This window comes from Lycium barbarum, chromosome 2, assembly GCF_019175385.1.
Source record: "Lycium barbarum isolate Lr01 chromosome 2, ASM1917538v2, whole genome shotgun sequence".
Classification (NCBI taxonomy): domain Eukaryota; kingdom Viridiplantae; phylum Streptophyta; class Magnoliopsida; order Solanales; family Solanaceae; genus Lycium; species Lycium barbarum.
Window position 1 is genome coordinate 103,289,702 of NC_083338.1, and position 18,558 is coordinate 103,308,259.

At 37.4% G+C, this 18,558-nt stretch overlaps 1 long non-coding RNA gene across 1 annotated transcript; it reads left to right on the forward strand.

Annotated features, from left to right (window-relative positions):
• The first annotated feature begins 9,520 nt into the window (after positions 1–9,520).
• Positions 9,521–11,162, forward strand: LOC132621145 (uncharacterized). The gene is made up of 4 exons (XR_009575432.1): positions 9,521–9,681; positions 10,527–10,613; positions 10,700–10,817; positions 10,923–11,162. It is a non-coding gene; the product is annotated as an uncharacterized LOC132621145 (long non-coding RNA).
• The last annotated feature ends 7,396 nt before the right edge of the window (positions 11,163–18,558 follow it).

Here is an 18,558-nt window from a genome sequence, read left to right on the forward strand (position 1 = left end):
ATCTACAAAGCAAGTAAATTGATCAATGGCAACAAGAATGGAAGAAGGGAAACTACTTCTCAAGTAACGATCCAATCTATTTCACGAATTGTAAATAATAGCAAGTTTATGTTATTTAGCCTCGGATAATGACTCTAAATTAACTTCTTCCGAAGATTAACTAGACTACCCAATTGAAGATCCCTCAAGCAATTAGGAGCATTAAGAACACCCGAATATGGCTACAAGTGGTATTGCCTATTCCTAGGTCAACTTCCATTAGATGAGGGTTAACGCCCCAAATTCATGTTAATTATTCTATCCCAACTCCGTTCTTCCTCTTCCGAGTTTCAAACAAAGTAAATGGGCGAGTTCAAAGGTTAGCTAATCCAATGAAAACATTCAAGAACAAGAATAATTAAAATAGCAAACACTTACTTGATTAAGAACAATGCAAATGAATAAATAAGCACAACAAGAGTATCAATCTTAATTGTCACCAAGAGATTTCCATCAACAAGGATTAAAAAGAAGAGAGAACATTTTTTGTAGGAACCCTAGCCTCGAACTTGTGGGAGCTGCCAAAGATGTCTCATGTTTTGCCCTAATTTTCTATTTATATGTACTGGAATGGAAGAAATCGTCAAAATCCGAGTTCTGGTCGAAATTGCCGAAAATCCTTCATCGCGATCGCGCCATGTGTCTGCGCGATCGCGTGGATGACGTCAGCTTCCACTGCTCCCTTCATCGCGATCGCTTGTCGATACTGTGCGATCGCATGGAATTAACAACGCGCGTAGGCGCGATCGCGTTAAATTCCAGCGCGATCGCGTGGAGTATATTTCCCGCGTGGGCGCGATCGCGTGGGTACTCTGCGCGATCGCGCAGAGTATTTTTCCACGATATTTTCCAGAACCTCCAGTAAATTCCAGTTTTGCAACTTTTTTGCTTGTTTTCCACACTTAGGCTCTAGGGACCTCGTATTACCTGAAACATGACAAAAACTACGTAAAATGACATAGACTTGCTTAAAAACAAGTAAAACTTATAGTTAAAAAGCATCGATTGTGGCGTAAAATCACGCCACATCAACACCCCCAACTTAAAGTATTTGCTTGTCCTCAAGCAAGCCATACAAAACCATGACTCAATCTAACACCTAGATATTATAGAATAACAATGTCTACATTGGTTTTGACTCTGAACTACCGGCATGCATGTTTTCCTTTAAACGACCACCCCAACTTTCTACTTTAAAACAATATGCATAACTCAAGAACACTACGACTAACAATGAAGCTTCAATGAATGACATTACATTATCGAACATATTATGGTGCACACAAACGCTACTTTAGACGGTCACTTTATTTTGTTCAATTCTCATCCTTATGCCCTCACATAGACCAAAGAATGTCCCAACACACATATATACGACAAGAATGGGACGAAGACGAAAGAGAAGAGAAAGACACTCACACTCACAACGACAATTCATATTTACACATGCAAATACCATAGGCTTGCCCTTATTTTCTATGTTTTCATCCTAGGCTCGTTCGGTTGTGATCACATTAGGACTTGTTTCGGCTTGTAATGTAGGTTTAGGGACGGGTCGGATACTTTTTGGAAATTAGTGACTCACCCTCCTTGAACACTACAACATCTTGTCACCTTAATTCGCCTCTTTTCTTTCCACCCCTTTATTTTCTTTCAGTTTTCGACCTCGATGTGGTTTTACTTCTAACCAACTTACAATTCTTTTTGCGTTACAATTTTCTGATTTTTTTTTTTATTATATATATATATATATATATTTATACGCAACTACCACATCGAATCTCCACTAGCAAACTCCACCACCCCCAACTTATGTTTTTAACATGTACTCCACATTTAATTCACCCCCAACTTAGGCATTTTGCCTCATCTAACTAGTTGCATCAAGGAGGGAACGGGTGCGAAGATGGATTAATTTCACAAAGGGTAAGGTTTCATAATTTGCTAGCCAAGAAAAAGGTCAAAAAGGCTCAAAAGGGAAACTAAGGGTATTTAACACTTTTGGTAAGGCTTATTTAGGCAAAGTGACTATTTCAACAAAGAAAGCCTAAGATCATTTCACAACCAAACTAACTTTCGCATTTCAAACAAGACCAACCGGGCAAGTTCTAGATTATACATGCATAAACAGAATCAAACTAACACTTCACACACACATCGGCATAAGGACAATAATTTTTACACTTGTGACTTCCTAAGTAGTAATTCATCACACACAACACCCCAATAATCACAATGTCATATAAAGAATCAATCATGTCAGACAATAACTGTTCTAAGTATGCATTTTTCAACTTTTCGAGGGGTCCAAAAATTTCAACAAAACACAATACATGCCATTAGTTGCCAAGTAGTACCAAATAAAACAAAATTACTCTATTCAACCTAAGTAACATCCTAAACATGCCAGTTTCAACAAAATAAAACCCCCCTCAGGAAAAGAACTCTGGCAAAGAAAAGCCGAGGAGGTTCCTACCCCTAACTAAAAAACTTGCAGTGTCCTCACTACAGTACATCAACACAGAATTTTTTTTTTTTTTCATACCTCCTAGCACTGCGTGCTATGGTCATCTCTGCTCACCCTCTGAACTGGAGTTGCTCCGCACAAGGGTATGGTTTGCCCTGATTGGTTCATCTGCAAAGCGTATCCAGCCGCTTGTTACCAACCTTCCATAGAACTCGGGCATATTTTCTTCCAAATTTTCTGTTACAAAGCCCCTCTCTTCAATGAAGCTCTTTCCCAGCAGCCTATCATACAGCTTCGAACATTTTGCTGACTGGAAGGTGGTGGTGTCATAATATTCAATCAAGGGTACTTGGGCAGCACTGGATGATGAAGCCATTTTTTTAAGTTTAAGTACCTACAAAACAAACACAATGCATATGAACACCTACAATGATGTATAATGAGGAGTTGGGTTAAGGAAATTTGTCCCCCAAGTTTTGAGCAGCTCTGAACGAGCATTCTGTTTGGGCACTGCCACTTTTTCTTAATCGCGATCGCGTGGCAACCAGGCGCGATCGCGCCAATTTGAGAATTTTGTTCACCGCGATCGCGGTTCAACATGACGCGATCGCGTAATTTTTCAGAAATTATTCAGCGCGATCGCGTCTATTTTCAGCGCGATCGCGCAGAGTCTTTTCAGATTCTCAGAAACATTTTGACAAACAGGTGGCGTGCATGATTTTTGGGGCTTCGATTCAACGATTTTAAGCTTGTATTTTGCCCCATTTTTTTCTTCATATCAACACCCATCTCTCAACTCACATTACTCACAACAAACAACACTTCACATGACAAGAAATTCAGCAATTTCATCACATTTTCTTGCTTAAACAAGTGGAAGAAAATTTTTCTTTCACAATTTCTAACATGGAAAGATGATAAAAACAACCCTAGGAACAAGACAATGAAAGAATCACATACCTTGTGGTTGCAAGTTGAAGAATTCTTCTTAAAAATTGAAGTTGAATTGGAGAGAAAATTGAGAGAGAATTTTTTTGTTTTTGAGAAAAAGTGGAGGAAATGAGGGGTTAAGCCGTTTTGCCCTTTCTTTACTCTGTTTTGAAACCTGGAAACGCGCCTCTGCGCGATCGCGTGATGATGTGGTGCGATCGCGAAGAGTAATTTTTTTTTATTTTTTATTTTTAGACGCGATCGCGTGGGTTCTTGGCGCGATCGCGAAGAGTAAAATTCGGCCAAAAACCAGCAGTTCAGAAAATAAGCAGAAACCAGCAGCTACTGATTTGTGGCTGTTCTGAAAACTCAACCTATTCAAAACAATTCCAAAAATTATGAAATTTTGCAGATTAGTCACAAATCATAAACTAAACAATTTTAAAAAATCAAATTTAAAAAAAAATGATTAAAAATTTAAAAACGATGGGTTGCCTCCCACCAAGCGCTTAAGTTAACGTCGCGGCACGACGGATACCAACTTTACCGCTTTTCTCGCCATTTGGAGCTTATGAATTTGCGCCCCAACTTTGAATCAAGATTATAATGACGCTCATGGGGCGGTGGCAGAAAAACAAATAGGCCAACTCTCGGATGTCTCATTTTGCACATTTTGGCCTTTGAGTGAGGAATGCCATTTTGTCTTCTTGGCATAGCAAACTTTAAAATAAAAACGCTTTCTTCTTCATATCCAAAATTCTCTATTGGCTCGGTTAGTTCAACTTTCATATCATCAACCAAGCACAATGTTGAAAAATGGCTCGAATGTGGTCCAACGCGCTCAAATTCCAAGTTTGCATGAATTTTGACATTCTTACCCATTAATGAACTAGAGTCTTCAAAAACGATGTCATGAACTTTTTTATGCAACTCTAGTATCATTTCTTCAATCTCGGCATCATTCACTATTCTAGGATTTGTTGGTTGGTAATTTATGATTAGCTCTTGAAAATCAATAGTGGCCACTTCTTCATTGGAAACCAACTTAAAACTACTATCCATGGCCTTTTGATATTGAGTGTTACATTCCTCAATCTTTGCATTCAATTCGGCCTCCAATTTTTGAATAGCAATTTCAAGTGACTCCATTTCTTGACTTTGCTCAACATGCATTTTTAGATATTCTTCCATCATCCGTGAAAAGCCTTCACGGTGATTTTCATAGGCTTCAAGTTGTTGAGCTTGATTCATTAGCCAATCTTGGCTCAAAATTTCCTCTTTGTCAAGTTTTTCTTCATGGTGAGAATCGTCCAAAGCTTGTAAAAATCCTAACATGGAGAAATCCATGTTTTGGACAGTTTCATCATCTCCATGTTGAACTACTTCCCACCAATTGGCCACAATCTTCCCATATTTTTCATTTCTCGCCATAATGCCATTCAACATTTCCTCAATTTCCTCTTTTCGAGAATTGGAAATTTCTTCTTCATGACTTAGCTCATTTTCTTCAAGTTGAACCATTTCTTCAATTTCACAACTCTCGTTGTGGTCACAAGAATTTCCGGGCTCATCTTGTAAATTTGAAATCTCTTCTTCAACTACTTCATTTTGAAGAATAGGCACATCCATGGAAATTGAAAATTTTTCATCCTCAAGTGATTTGTTCATTTCCAAAATGGATTGCCCGACGAGTTCTCGCTCCTCCTCCCTTTCCCGGTCAAAGTATGCTTGGAGCAATTCCATGATACCTTCATATTCGGTACTTTGCCCTTCGTTTGCCATATCATTGTTCCTATCAAACTCAAAAGCACAACTAGCATTTTCGTTAGAACAACTAGGGGGAGGGGAAGTGAAATAATTGGGACAATCACCCCAATGTCCACCTTGACCACCACATATATTACAAATACTCTCATCATAGGATTGAGACGGTGCACACATCTCTCTCCCGGGAGCATATTCACAATCTTGCCAAAAGTGGGGTCCTCCACAATATGGACATGGGTCATCAAAATATGGATTACAACCATCAAACCCATTTTCATTCCAAGATTCCATTTTTTTTTATATATATATAATAAAACACAGAAAACACTTATACAAATATTTACGGGTTCGGTTCAAAGCAAGTTAGCTTATTTCCTAGATTAGCCAAAATACACCAATTGTTCCCCGGCAGCGGCGCCATTTTTGATAACGTCCAAATCCACCCTATTAATAAGAATGGGCACGGTCGTATGCAAATATAATTTACCCAACTATGAGTCGGGGTCGAATCCCACAGAGAACAATATGTAGGTGATTTAAGCAGATTAGGAATTATCACTAACAATAGCTATGCCCGAACGCATCAATGGTTGTTTTTGATAAGGTTTTTATAAAATATGGAAATATAAATTCTAATCTACAAAGCAAGTAAATTGATCAATGGCAACAAGAACGGAAGAAGGGAAACTACTTCTCAAGTAACGATCCAATCTATTTCACGAATTGTAAATAATAGCAAGTTTATGTTATTTAGCCTCGGATAATGACTCTAAATTAACTTCTTCCGAAGATTAACTAGACTACCCAATTGAAGATCCCTCAAGCAATTAGGAGCATTAAGAACACCCGAATATGGCTACAAGTGGTATTGCCTATTCCTAGGTCAACTTCCATTAGATGAGGGTTAACGCCCCAAATTCATGTTAATTATTCTATCCCAACTCCGTTCTTCCTCTTCCGAGTTTCAAACAAAGTAAATGGGCGAGTTCAAAGGTTAGCTAATCCAATGAAAACATTCAAGAACAAGAATAATTAAAATAGCAAACACTTACTTGATTAAGAACAATGCAAATGAATAAATAAGCACAACAAGAGTATCAATCTTAATTGTCACCAAGAGATTTCCATCAACAAGGATTAAAAAGAAGAGAGAACATTTTTTGTAGGAACCCTAGCCTCGAACTTGTGGGAGCTGCCAAAGATGTCTCATGTTTTGCCCTAATTTTCTATTTATATGTACTGGAATGGAAGAAATCGTCAAAATCCGAGTTCTGGTCGAAATTGTCGAAAATCCTTCATCGCGATCGCGCCATGTGTCTGCGCGATCGCGTGGATGACGTCAGCTTCCACTGCTCCCTTCATCGCGATCGCGTGTCGATACTATGCGATCGCGTGGAATTAACAACGCGCATAGGCGCGATCGCGTTAAATTCCAGCGCGATCGCGTGGAGTATATTTCCCGCGTGGGCGCGATCGCGTGGGTACTCTGCGCGATCGCGCAGAGTATTTTTCCACGATATTTTCCAGAACCTCCAGTAAATTCCAGTTTTGCAACTTTTTTGCTTGTTTTCCACACTTAGGCTCTAGGGACCTCGTATTACCTGAAACATGACAAAAACTACGTAAAATGACATAGACTTGCTTAAAAACAAGTAAAACGTATAGTTAAAAAGCATCGATGTGGCGTAAAATCACGCCACATCACGCATCAATAGCAGAGGGTTTTTTGGCTGAAGAGTGCTTGACCTTTTGTTCAAGATACCTACTCGATGGTGTGAAGACAAGATTCAGTAGGTACGAGACTGAGGATGATGAATGTGCTCAGAATTTGTCACCTATATTCCCTAAGATAGGTCATCCAATTGGAATTGAGAAGAAAAAGAATTCGACTTTTATGATGGATCCACAGTTACGTTATGAGGCACATCGATATGCTTTATTCAACACTGGAGATGAACAAGTTGAAAGTTTATCGAGTGAGATCAAATACATAACAATTACTTATATTTTAAACTTCATTTATTTCGTTATGATAACGCTTGTTAAGCTCAATTTATAAAGTCCTAAATATTAAATTTCAAATATTCATGATTGCAGGGAACATAAGAATGTAATGAGTAATCATACTAGATCAAACGCATGGGCAAGAGCAAGGAATCATAGTCGGGAATTCAGCAGTTGGTTTGAAGAGAAAGTTAAAAATGTTGAAGTACCCGATTATCTAATATGGCTATCTAGAATGCCTAATGTGGTGGGCAAGAGATACACTGCATATTTCATTAATGAATACCGATTTCATACAAAAAGTCGGGATGCCCCACGAAAGACTCAAAATAGTGGAGTGACGCTAGCAGCAACAACAGATAGTTTTGCTAGTTCTAGGGACCAAAATCCCATAGATGGAGAGGTTATTTATTATGGAGTTATTCAAGATATCATTGAGATTGATTATTATGGCCATTTTAGTGTTGTACTGTTTAGATGTGATTGGTTTCATAATGAAGTAGATGAATATGGGTTAACTCGGGTATACTTCAATAAGTTATGCAGTAAAGATGATCCTTTTGTGTTGGCATCACAAGTTCATCAAGTTTTTTATGTGGCGGATCCAGTTGAGAAAGATGTTTATTATGCAAGGAATAAAGTCCCTGTTGATTTGTATGATCTAGAGAAAGAGAATTGTCCTAATATAGGAGACACATTTTGGAGGGAGCCTAATGATGACACTGGTCCCTCAACTAGATTAGATGACGGTGACGTTAGATGGTCAAGAGAAGATGTGCCCGCTGATGTCGTTGATATTCCATCTAATGCACAACATTCAGAAGATACAATTATGGAAACATCGGAAGAGGAGGATGAGTTCGATGATGCTGATTGGGATTCCATGGAGGAAAATGATTAGACAATAAAGTTCTGAACTCTTTTTATATATGCTCATCATTGTTTCATTTTTTATTTTGAGCGTCTGATAAATTCCTTTTTTCATACATATTTTATGATCTTTTCTTGAATTTCTACAAGAATATCCCTTCTTAATGCAAGCAAATCATATTTCTGTTTGACTGTTAATTTGCCTATTTTGTGTGAACTTTTATCTATTTCTACTTAGATTAATGCCCTGCCTACTTATAGTAGAACTCGAGTTCATAGTCCTAGTTTGTGTCACAATAGTACTAGATAATATAATCCTACTGCCATTCTGATTGATTTCGTTTACAGCACTGACATTCTGCTAACCAATTTTATATTTCATATTCTAAAACTTGCAGAGACTTGAGTAATCATGAATCAAGACGGGAGTTTAAGAAAAATCAAGAGAGTTAAGAACTCAAACTTCATTCCACCTGGATCAGTTTCATCTTTGCTAAGCCAAAGAGTTTTGAATCACAAGCACAAGCAAAACACAAAATACATTCCAGAACCTTATGTTAATAAGTCAAATGATAAGCATTACAAGCACAAGCAGAACCCAAACTACATTCCAGCTGGATCTGAAGTGGAACAAGTGCAGCAAGTGTGTCCCGATTCTATTTGTCTTGCAGCACAAACAGTACATGAGCAAGTCTTGTTGGATTCCACCACTCCTGAATCACGAGAAGCACAAGAACAAGTGCAACAAACCTTACAACTTTCCAGCATTCCTGCATTACAAGCAGTTAATGAACAAATCCAACAAGATCCACATGATTCTACTAATCTTAAAGCAAATGACCAATCTGGCGAAGGAGGCAAGATTTTACAGATTTAAACTACATGCACTTGAAATTAGAATTAGTCTTTAGCTTATAAAATCTGATAGTTGTATTGTCTGGATTTAGTTTTAGAATTAATTTTTATCTTACTAAAAATAGTTCATAAGCAAGCAGGCTCATGTTCTAAAATTACTAAATTTGAAATAGGTCCGGACCAATTGTCTGCATAACTATAAACTGTTTGGTTCATATTATTACAGGCCCTTCCACTCAAAAAAGAAAAAGAGGTGGAACACAAATGCAAATTGTACATGGACAGAGTGAGCGCAAACTGATCGTGCTAAATGAGTTGCACCAACCCATTGGTCCTACTGAAGCAATTGTGAAAGAGTTGGGTAGCTTCCTCGGCACATTGGCAAGGAATGGGACCTTCTGTCCTCTGAATGTGTTTAAATGGAAGAAATTGAAGACACATGATGATATGTGGAACTATACCATGGTTTGAATTTCTCAATGTTCCAATTTTTACTTGAAAATATTTCAGATTTTTTGCACTAACCCAATTGCACCAAATTGTAGAAGAAATATGACCTTCCTAAAGTTGCGAAAGAATGGTCTTTGCGAACAATTCAACTTGCTTGGAGAAAGTATAAGAATGGGTTGAAGAAGAAACACTACTATCGCTATGCCAATGACGAAATTCGAATGGCAAAAAGGCCTAAAGAAGTTTCAGAATCTCAATTTAAGGCTCTCCTCGAATATTGGAACTCCGATGCGGCTCAAGTAAGATATAAATCATTGACAACTTTCTTTTCTTTAAATTAGTGCCTTATTCAAAAGCAAAAGATATCTGATTTTTTTTTTGTGATTTTTGTTGTAATGGCCACATAAGCTAAATGATAACATCATCTATAGATCTTACCGTTGATATAATTATGTAAAGTTATACACAAAAGGAATCGTGCATAGCTTGTGGATGATGTGAAGATATGTTATGACAACTTTCAGCTGTTTCGATAAGTTGTTGAGAGTAGCAGGTGTCTCCTTGAAAAAATATTGAGTATGCCATCTTAGTGTATTAATTCTCATTAGATATATGGGGTTATAGCAGTTTGTTGATTTGTTGAAAATGGGAATTACATTGCTGTTTCATGGGGAATTTTTGTGATTTTGGTTGTAATGGCCACATAAGCTAAATGATAACATCATCTATATTTCTCTTTTTGGTTCTTTATTTGTTTATTTTGTTTCATATTTAAGTATTGGTGACAAACTCCTTCCACCTTGTCTTTCCTTTTCATGCCTTACTTTTATTTTGGTCGTCTAAATGTAAGGCACTCATAAACTGCTGCTTTAACGTTCCCTTTTTTCGTGATTCGACGTATTTTCACCTACTCATGAAGTCTTTAGAAACTAGAAAGTGATACATTAGGCAAAAATCTTGAATGAGACGAGTACTGGATCACAGTAGCTGAAAATCCCTTATCATCTCCTATATACATTCGATGGTACAAACAACATGTCTTCGCAGTAACTAGCAACCAGTAGCAACCTTCAGATATTCAATTTATGCCCTTCATCTATATAACTTTTGGCTTCTATTATTTCACTAACTCATATTTTTGCAGGACATGTCCAGAAAAAATACAGAGAATCGAAAAAAGTTGAGGTATCCACACACTGTTGGCAAAACAAGTTTTGCTATAATCCACGAGGTTTGGTGTTTTCTTGGATTGTTCATTTACTATGAACTTGTTGACTTTACTTGGGAAGATTTTTATGCTATCTTTTATCTAACTAGAAAAAAAAAGAAGGAAAATCCTGAAGCTTTGTCTAGTAAGGAGTTTTTTGTGGCTACTAGAAGAAGGAAACCAGGCCGAGTATACAAGGACTCATATGAAGATACGGCTAGCAAAATAGTACGAAATTTTCTATTTAAAGGTTTATCGATATCATTTGATTGTTCTTAAATATTGGATTAGTTTTATTTACTTGAGCCCCCTTCTCTTCAATCTGATTTGTAGGCTGAAATGGAGAGAATAGAAACTCAAGAAAGTGAAGATGGCAGTCAATCAGTTGACGCATATGTATCAGTAATGGGACCTGATCATCCAGGTCGAGTAAGATTGTATGGACGTGGGGTTACCAAGACTCTCTTGAAACAGAAAGCGGCGGATACTGGACTCTCTTCAAATGTTACTGATGAAATGGAGAAAAAAATGGAGGAGATAGAAGAGAGGATGAAACAAAGAATGCAGGAAAAATTCAACACGTAAAAGGATACCATGGAACAAGATATTACAATGAAAGTCATTGCAAAAATTCAGCAGCTAAATCCATAATTCCGACTTGATCCTAATATGTTAAGGTTCAGTGTTCGCTCACCCGGAGAAGCTTCCTCTACACCTGGTAACAATCAAGGTCAGACTTATTCTGATCTCTTTCTTGCCTAAACTTAGTGAAATCTTATGCTTGCTTGTTTTTTTGATTTTCTTATGCTAGCTGATTTTTTCTTGCTGACATTACTGAAAAGTAGACTTTTTCCTGAAAAGAAAAAGGAATCAAAGTTTGCTTGGATGATTATTTGTATTTCTCTATATGTCTTTTACTGTTAAGTTTTTTCTTGTTCATTCATGAGTTTGTATGTGTTTGGATTGTTGAAAGGCAAACTGAAAAAGGGTAGCAAGTCTTTTTTTTTTGGGGGGGGTAAGTAAAACATTTTATTACCATGGATAATATTTACAAACAAACTAGACCCTCTAGAACTGGACAGCCCCAGTTTTAGCCTCAACTAAACACCAGCAAACAACTACTACCTTTCGAATCAAACACTACCAACATATAACACCTATACTGTGTAGGAAGCTAAGGATAAAAATTGAGAGTGACCATCATTCTAGCCAGCCTAGGAAAGGTATTTACTCGACATAAAACATCCTAGATAATTATCCTCACAACTTGGTCACCAAGAATTCTAAAAGACTTTGTTGTTTCTGTTTTCCCATATGTAGGGGACAGTGGCAGCCATTGGCATCCTATATATCTTTGCCTTAGAGCTTTTGTTTGTAGCAAAGTTCACAGCACATTGTAGTTCATCATGCCATCTCATTGCATGTCTAGTATAACCTTGCAATTTAAGAATTTTGCACCAGATATAAGAAGAGATAGGACATTTAAAAAAAAATGTTGAATGGATTCCTCAGTAGCTTCACACATTAGACATGTTTGGTCATTGATCATGCCTCACTTTAGCAATCTATCACTAGTATAAAGCTTGCCTTGGCTTATGAGATAGAGCACAAATACCCATCTAGGATAACCAGCATTGCTGCAGGTCATTTTCCTCCACCAAACCCTTGGTAAGTCACCCCTTAGCATGTTGTATATGTGCCTTATAGAGTATAGGGTAGCAAATTCTTAAAGCTAAAAGCTGGGGATAATCCTGCAAAGAACATTACTAGTCTTTAACTTGCTACAACTTGTTTGCCATATTTTAACTTGAATTAAACTAATTTATTCTAGCTTTTATAACATCACATCTCAACCAACAGAACCTCTTTTTTTAAGTGGACATGGTAAATCTATCATGCTTGGTTTAATAGAAACATCTTTTCTGGTGATAAATCCTAGTTCATCTTATTTGCCGAACATTTCTAGAATAAGATGACAGTCTTATGACTTGATTAAGGTTGGCTAATTTCTAGCATAGGCTTCACTTTACCACCTTAGTTTATGATGCAAAATTAGCTCAGATAAGCTATTTGCTCCATTTTATCAAAGTCATTAAGGTCTTGGGTTCAAAATTCCACTTTTCCATACAAATATTTAAAACCTAGGGCTTAAGGGTTATATTGAAAAAAAAAAGGAAAAAAATAACAGATCTTTTCTGTCAAAAATGCTAAATTACTGGAGGAAACAGATCTAGCCTAATTAGAATGATAAAGTGAACTTGTCTAACTACAGAAATCCATACATTCCAGTAGGTGGTGGAAATAGAATTACATCAACTGTTCTAAATAATAAGCTAGTTTTTGACCAATCTTGCTAAGAAAATTGTTTCTTTGAAGTGCAATTTTTCTGTTAATGTGCTGGACCTGCTGAAATTTTGTATGTGTCCCAAGTCTGGTCCCTTTGGTGCACAAATTGGCAGCAATGCAAAAAACCAGCAATAGGGCTGAACTGCTAGCAGTTGCTGCAGTCTTTCTTTGGAAAAACTAGCAGGAATCTTGAATGTATGGCCTTGTCTTGTGTCCTTGTATGTTGTCTCTGGTATATCTTGCATTGTTGTCCGGACCTGTTGAGGTGCAATACCAATAATACAAAGTAATACATGCTTCTGATACCATCACAGCAGCCATCCACCAACAACCACCTTATTTGCACAAGCTGTCCAGCCTACTATTCTGAATAATAAACCAGTTTTTGACCAATCTTGCTAAGAAAATTATTTCTTTGAAGTGCAATTTTGCTGTTAATCTGCTGCACCTGCTGAAATTTTGTATGTGTCCCAAGTCTGGTCCCTTTGGTGCACAAATATGCAGCAATGCAAAAAACCAGCAATAGTGCTGAACTGCTACCGGTTGCTGCAGTCTTTCTTTGAAAAAACCAGTAGGAGTCTTGCATGCATGGCCTTGTCTTGTGTCCTTGTATGTTGTCTCTGGTATATCTTGCATTCTTGTCCGGACCTCTTGCGGTGCAATAACAATAATACAAAGTTATACACGCTTCTGATACCATCACAGCAGCCATCCATCAACAACCACCTTATTTGCACAAGCTGTCCAGCCTTTGTGCAACTAATTAAGTAGCATACTATGATGTACCTCTTCATATCCCATTAGACTAGGATCATGAGTATACAAGTTAGTCACTGCAGACCCGAACCATGTCCCTACCTGTACCATACCTGAATCACCAATATTTCTGATTTCCTTATTTTTCCATCTACTCACTTCCTTTATACCAATAACCAGCATCAAAATTTGCTCCATCCCTTCATTATTAGAAAACAACATCCACCAGAATTCCCTCAAAAACATGATGCAGGTGTCATCACATACTGTAGTCATCATCAACTCACTGCATTTCTGATGTGAAAAACTAGACCAGTTAGCCTGATTATTTTCAAAATGTATCAGTGAAGGTCTTCGTATTATTTTTTAATTCCTCGAGTTGTTTGTGTAATTTTAAGCATATTGTACGACTTGTCTCTCTTTCTCCGTTTTGGTTGATATTGATTTTTTTCTGTATTTAAATTGTAGTATAAAATTGGTATCCGTTTATAATAAGTTGTATCTTTGTATTATGTGCGTGTGCGTTTGAAGGGTAGTGACATTATTCATTCTTTTTTGTAGGTGTCGAAAATGAAGAAAGGGAAGGAGACAACGAACACGTTGATCTTACTTGAGAAGATCTTTTATGAAGCTTGTACATGTTCTAAGAATCTTTTTGCTATCGAACATGTTGAAACTTATCCTAAATCATGAAATGTAAAACTTGACTATGCATTTTAGGTTGAACATTTTGCTTTTACGGGTATGTTGGATTAGGAATGTTGGATATATATTTTGGACTATGAATTAATGTTGGACATTTTGGATTATGATGAATGTTGGATATTTTGGATTATGAAAAATTGTGCTTTCTGATTTATTGAATTTGTAATGCGTGTATATATATATATAACTAGGGCCACTATTTCAGATAAACCGTTGCAATAGGTCATGAGAACCGTTGCAATAGGATTTTCCAAATAATTGCACAGGATTTTTGTACCAAAAAAAAGGCCGTTGCAATAGACAAAAACCATTGCAATAAAGGAAAAAGCATGTTGCAATAACCTCTACGAAACCGTTGCAATAGCTTCAAAAGTCGTTGCTTAAAGGTCTATGGGGACAGTTGGAAACCGTTCCAACTAACACACAAAACTCGTTGCATCAGAAAGAGGAGCAACCGTTGCTGTAGATATGGCTATAGCAACGTGTTTTACCAACCGTTGCTGAAACCGTTGCCATAGATATATGGGCACGTGAGCAGATGGAACGCACCTTAAACCGTTGCTATAAATCTCTTGCAACGGTTCTGATATCTATAGCAACGGTTTTCTCGGCGTTGCCATAAGACTATTTTCCAGTAGTGATATATATATATATATATATATAATGGGTTGTGATGTGTTTTATTAATTCTCATATTCATTGTTAATTAGTGGTTGCAAACACTTATGCACAAACCCTAATTTTATTTGGAAAGATGAACTAGGATTTGAGTTGAAATAATATAACAAGGACTCGGGATGCTAACCCCCGTTTAATGAACTCACTTAGGGATAAGATGAGTTCTACTTGGCATATTTAATCGGCTGTACTTGCAAATTTTCTATATTTGGGAAAATCATGAAAAGAAATACTTTCTAACTATTGAAAAATATTAGGAAGTGCATTAGAGATTAAGTGCATACATAACCACCACCCATTAGAAATATACCATATTGATACTTATAGCATAACATATAATCACAGCGGGAACACAACTTTGGTTCTTCTAATCCAAACAATTTCCAAATACTTCAAAATAGCGAATACAAACCAAAACCCTTTTTCTACCCTAGTCGGAATAGAACTAAAGACTTTAGAGATTAGTAACATATATAATTAGTACTTATTTCACACTGTATTCCCTGTGGGATTCGACCCCAACGTAGTTGGGTTACTATATTTGACACCGACCGCCTTACGCCATAATTGAGGTGTAATTTGAGCGTATCGTTAGGCCTTGGGATACAGATTTGTTGAGGGGTTCCTTGGATAAAGTTAAGTTGATTCAGGATAGAATTCTTACGGCTGAGAGTAGGCAAAAGAGTTATACGGACTGGAGGGCTCGTGATTTGGAGTTCATGATTGGGGAGCCAGTTCTGTTGAAGGTTTCACCCATGAAGGGCTTAATGAGGTTCGGGAAGAAAGGAAGTTAAGTTCGAGGTTTATTGGCCCGTTTGAGATTATTCAGCGTATTGGGGAAGCAGCTTATGAGTTTTCTTTGCCTCCGGGTTTGTCGGTTGTTCACCCAGCTTTTCATGTTTCAATACTAAAGAAGTACCATTCGGATGCTTCTCATCTGATTAGGTGGGACTCAGTGCTGCTTGCTCAGAATTTGACTTATGAGGAGGAGCCGATAGCCATTTTGCATTTTGGACAGACATGTTCGGAAGTTGAGACCAAAAGAAATAGCTTCAGTAAAACGCCAATAGAGGCATTGTCCAGTTGATGAGGCTAATTGAGAGACCGAGTCGGATACGCGGTCTAGATATCTCTAGCTTTTTGAGGATCAAGGTATCTTTTCTATCTTTTACCGTTCAAGGATGAACGCTATTTTAAGTAGTATCTGATGTAACGACTCGCTCAGTCATTTTGATCTTTTTTTCCTTATTTTCCCCAAATTACCCTTCCCGTAGTTTCATTTTGGTATTTATGATTTGCGAGGATGGGTGCAGCGGTTCCCGAGGCAATCAGGCGAGTTTTGAATTGGTTTTAATGAAATCAAAGTTTTCTAAGTTAAGGAAATGAAGATGTTTGACCAAAGTCAACATCATGTATAAATGCATCATTTTCAAAGTTTCGTCGATTCCGTTAGGTCTGAAATGTAATTTTTGACTTAGTCGAACCTTTGGTTCTGGTGTTCGGGTATGTTTTGAGTCTTTGGTTGGAAATATGAGATTTTGATGTTTTGGGGTTGACCACGATTTTGATGCTTTGGAGTTGACCTTGGTCAACCCCGAGTCAAGATGATCTCTTTTGAAAATTCTGAGTGCGCAAGCGAGTTCGTAGCGTGATATATGATTGAAATGCATATTTTGTTTGTGTCCGGGGGATTCCGAATGAGTTTCAGGTGTTTGATTGGAATTCGGAAGAATCAAATTTTCTGGTTTTCAGCTGTTGCTGGTTTCCTTCTACACGTTCGCGTAGAAGGCTCGCATTCGCGAGGCTTGGTTTACCAAGAGGGTCGCGGTCGCGAGCTTGAGCTTGAGCTCATGTTCGCGAAGAATGAAGAGGGGATGGGCCAGGTCAGCCGACCCATTGCGTTCGCGATAGGCTTGTCGCTATCGCGATGAGTTGGGCTGGGTAAGGCTTATGTTCGTAAATGTGGGTTGCGTTCGCGAAGGGAATTTCAGACCTGGACACAAATAAATCCCCCATTTCAAGTTTCACTTTCCTAAAACCATTTCATAAACTATAGAGCTCAGATTAGAGAGATTTCAAGTGATATTTTCAAGGTGCTTCATTGGGGTAGGTTCTTAACCTTAATCTAAGTGATTATTAATTATTCCTTCCATTAATTTATGATTCTTTCCATGATTTCTAAATAGTAAAATAAGGGTTTCCATGGAAATGAGTTTTATTGAGATTTATGAAATTGAGGATTAAATTGTGGTTAGAACTTCATGATTTTTGGGATCTTGACTAATTGGACTATGGGTAAGATGAATTTAAGCTTAAATTCTTTTTGGGTTCCTTTTTGAGTTCCGGACTAAACTATAGGAATATGGGTATTGTTGGATTCGTATAACTTCGTAGAGTAATAATTTGACCATATTTAACTCGATTTTACAATGAAATTACCATTTTAACTTAGGGTTGGGATGGGGTTTTGGGTTGCATTTTCGGACCCGAATCCTTTAAATGACAATATAGGTATCAATAGACTCGTATTATTATGTAGATATCGTATTTGAACAGATTGAGCTCGTTCGGAAGGGAAGTTGAGACTTACTAGACCCTTTATATAGTGTTATGTGTTGGTTAATGTAATTAAAGGGCGTAATGGGGAAATTGGGGTGTTGTACTAGCGAGGTGACAAGCACTTGTATGGGTACCTATGTACTTGTATGGATAACTAAAATAAAAGAATGATACAAAGTGACTGAGCTTATGTGTTTATTCTTCGGGACATGAAGATGGTGGATAAATCCATTAGGTTGATACGTTTTTGCTTATTTGGGCTTTGATGGTCATGTTTTATTGAACACTTGTGAATATTGACTTGATTTGCATTCATCACTCCATATCTCATCTAAAGTATGAAAAAAGACCTATAATCTTGATATTGACTCGATGTTATGCATTTGTACAGTGTATGCATGTCCATTCACACTTCATGATTTTATTGGCATTTGATTGATGAAATACAAGAAAGGGTCTCGGGAGGCCGGATATTGGATATGGTACATCGATGGAGTGAGCCTATCGGCTGGGACCCGATGTGATCTGGGAGATTTGGTATTCCGGGTGGATATATAGACCTCATGGGTCCCCCATAGGTCACCTGAAACCTACTGCATGAGCGTGTGTATACCAGTACATATGGCCATGCATTGCATTGCATATTATTCACTTGCATTGCATACATTCCTTTACACCTCATGCCATTAAGCTTGTTTGACTTAATTTCATGCCATATATGCGCTAAATGATGGAAAGATGGGATTTTTATACTTACACTTGTCTGAATTAATATCAAAATGAGATCTTTATACTTATACATGTCCTAATTGATGGAAAGATGGGATCTTTACACTTATATTTGCCTTAAAGACTGAATCTTTACGACTATACTTAGAAAGGAATGAACTTTATGAACTGATTGAGTTGTGGATACCTTCTTTGT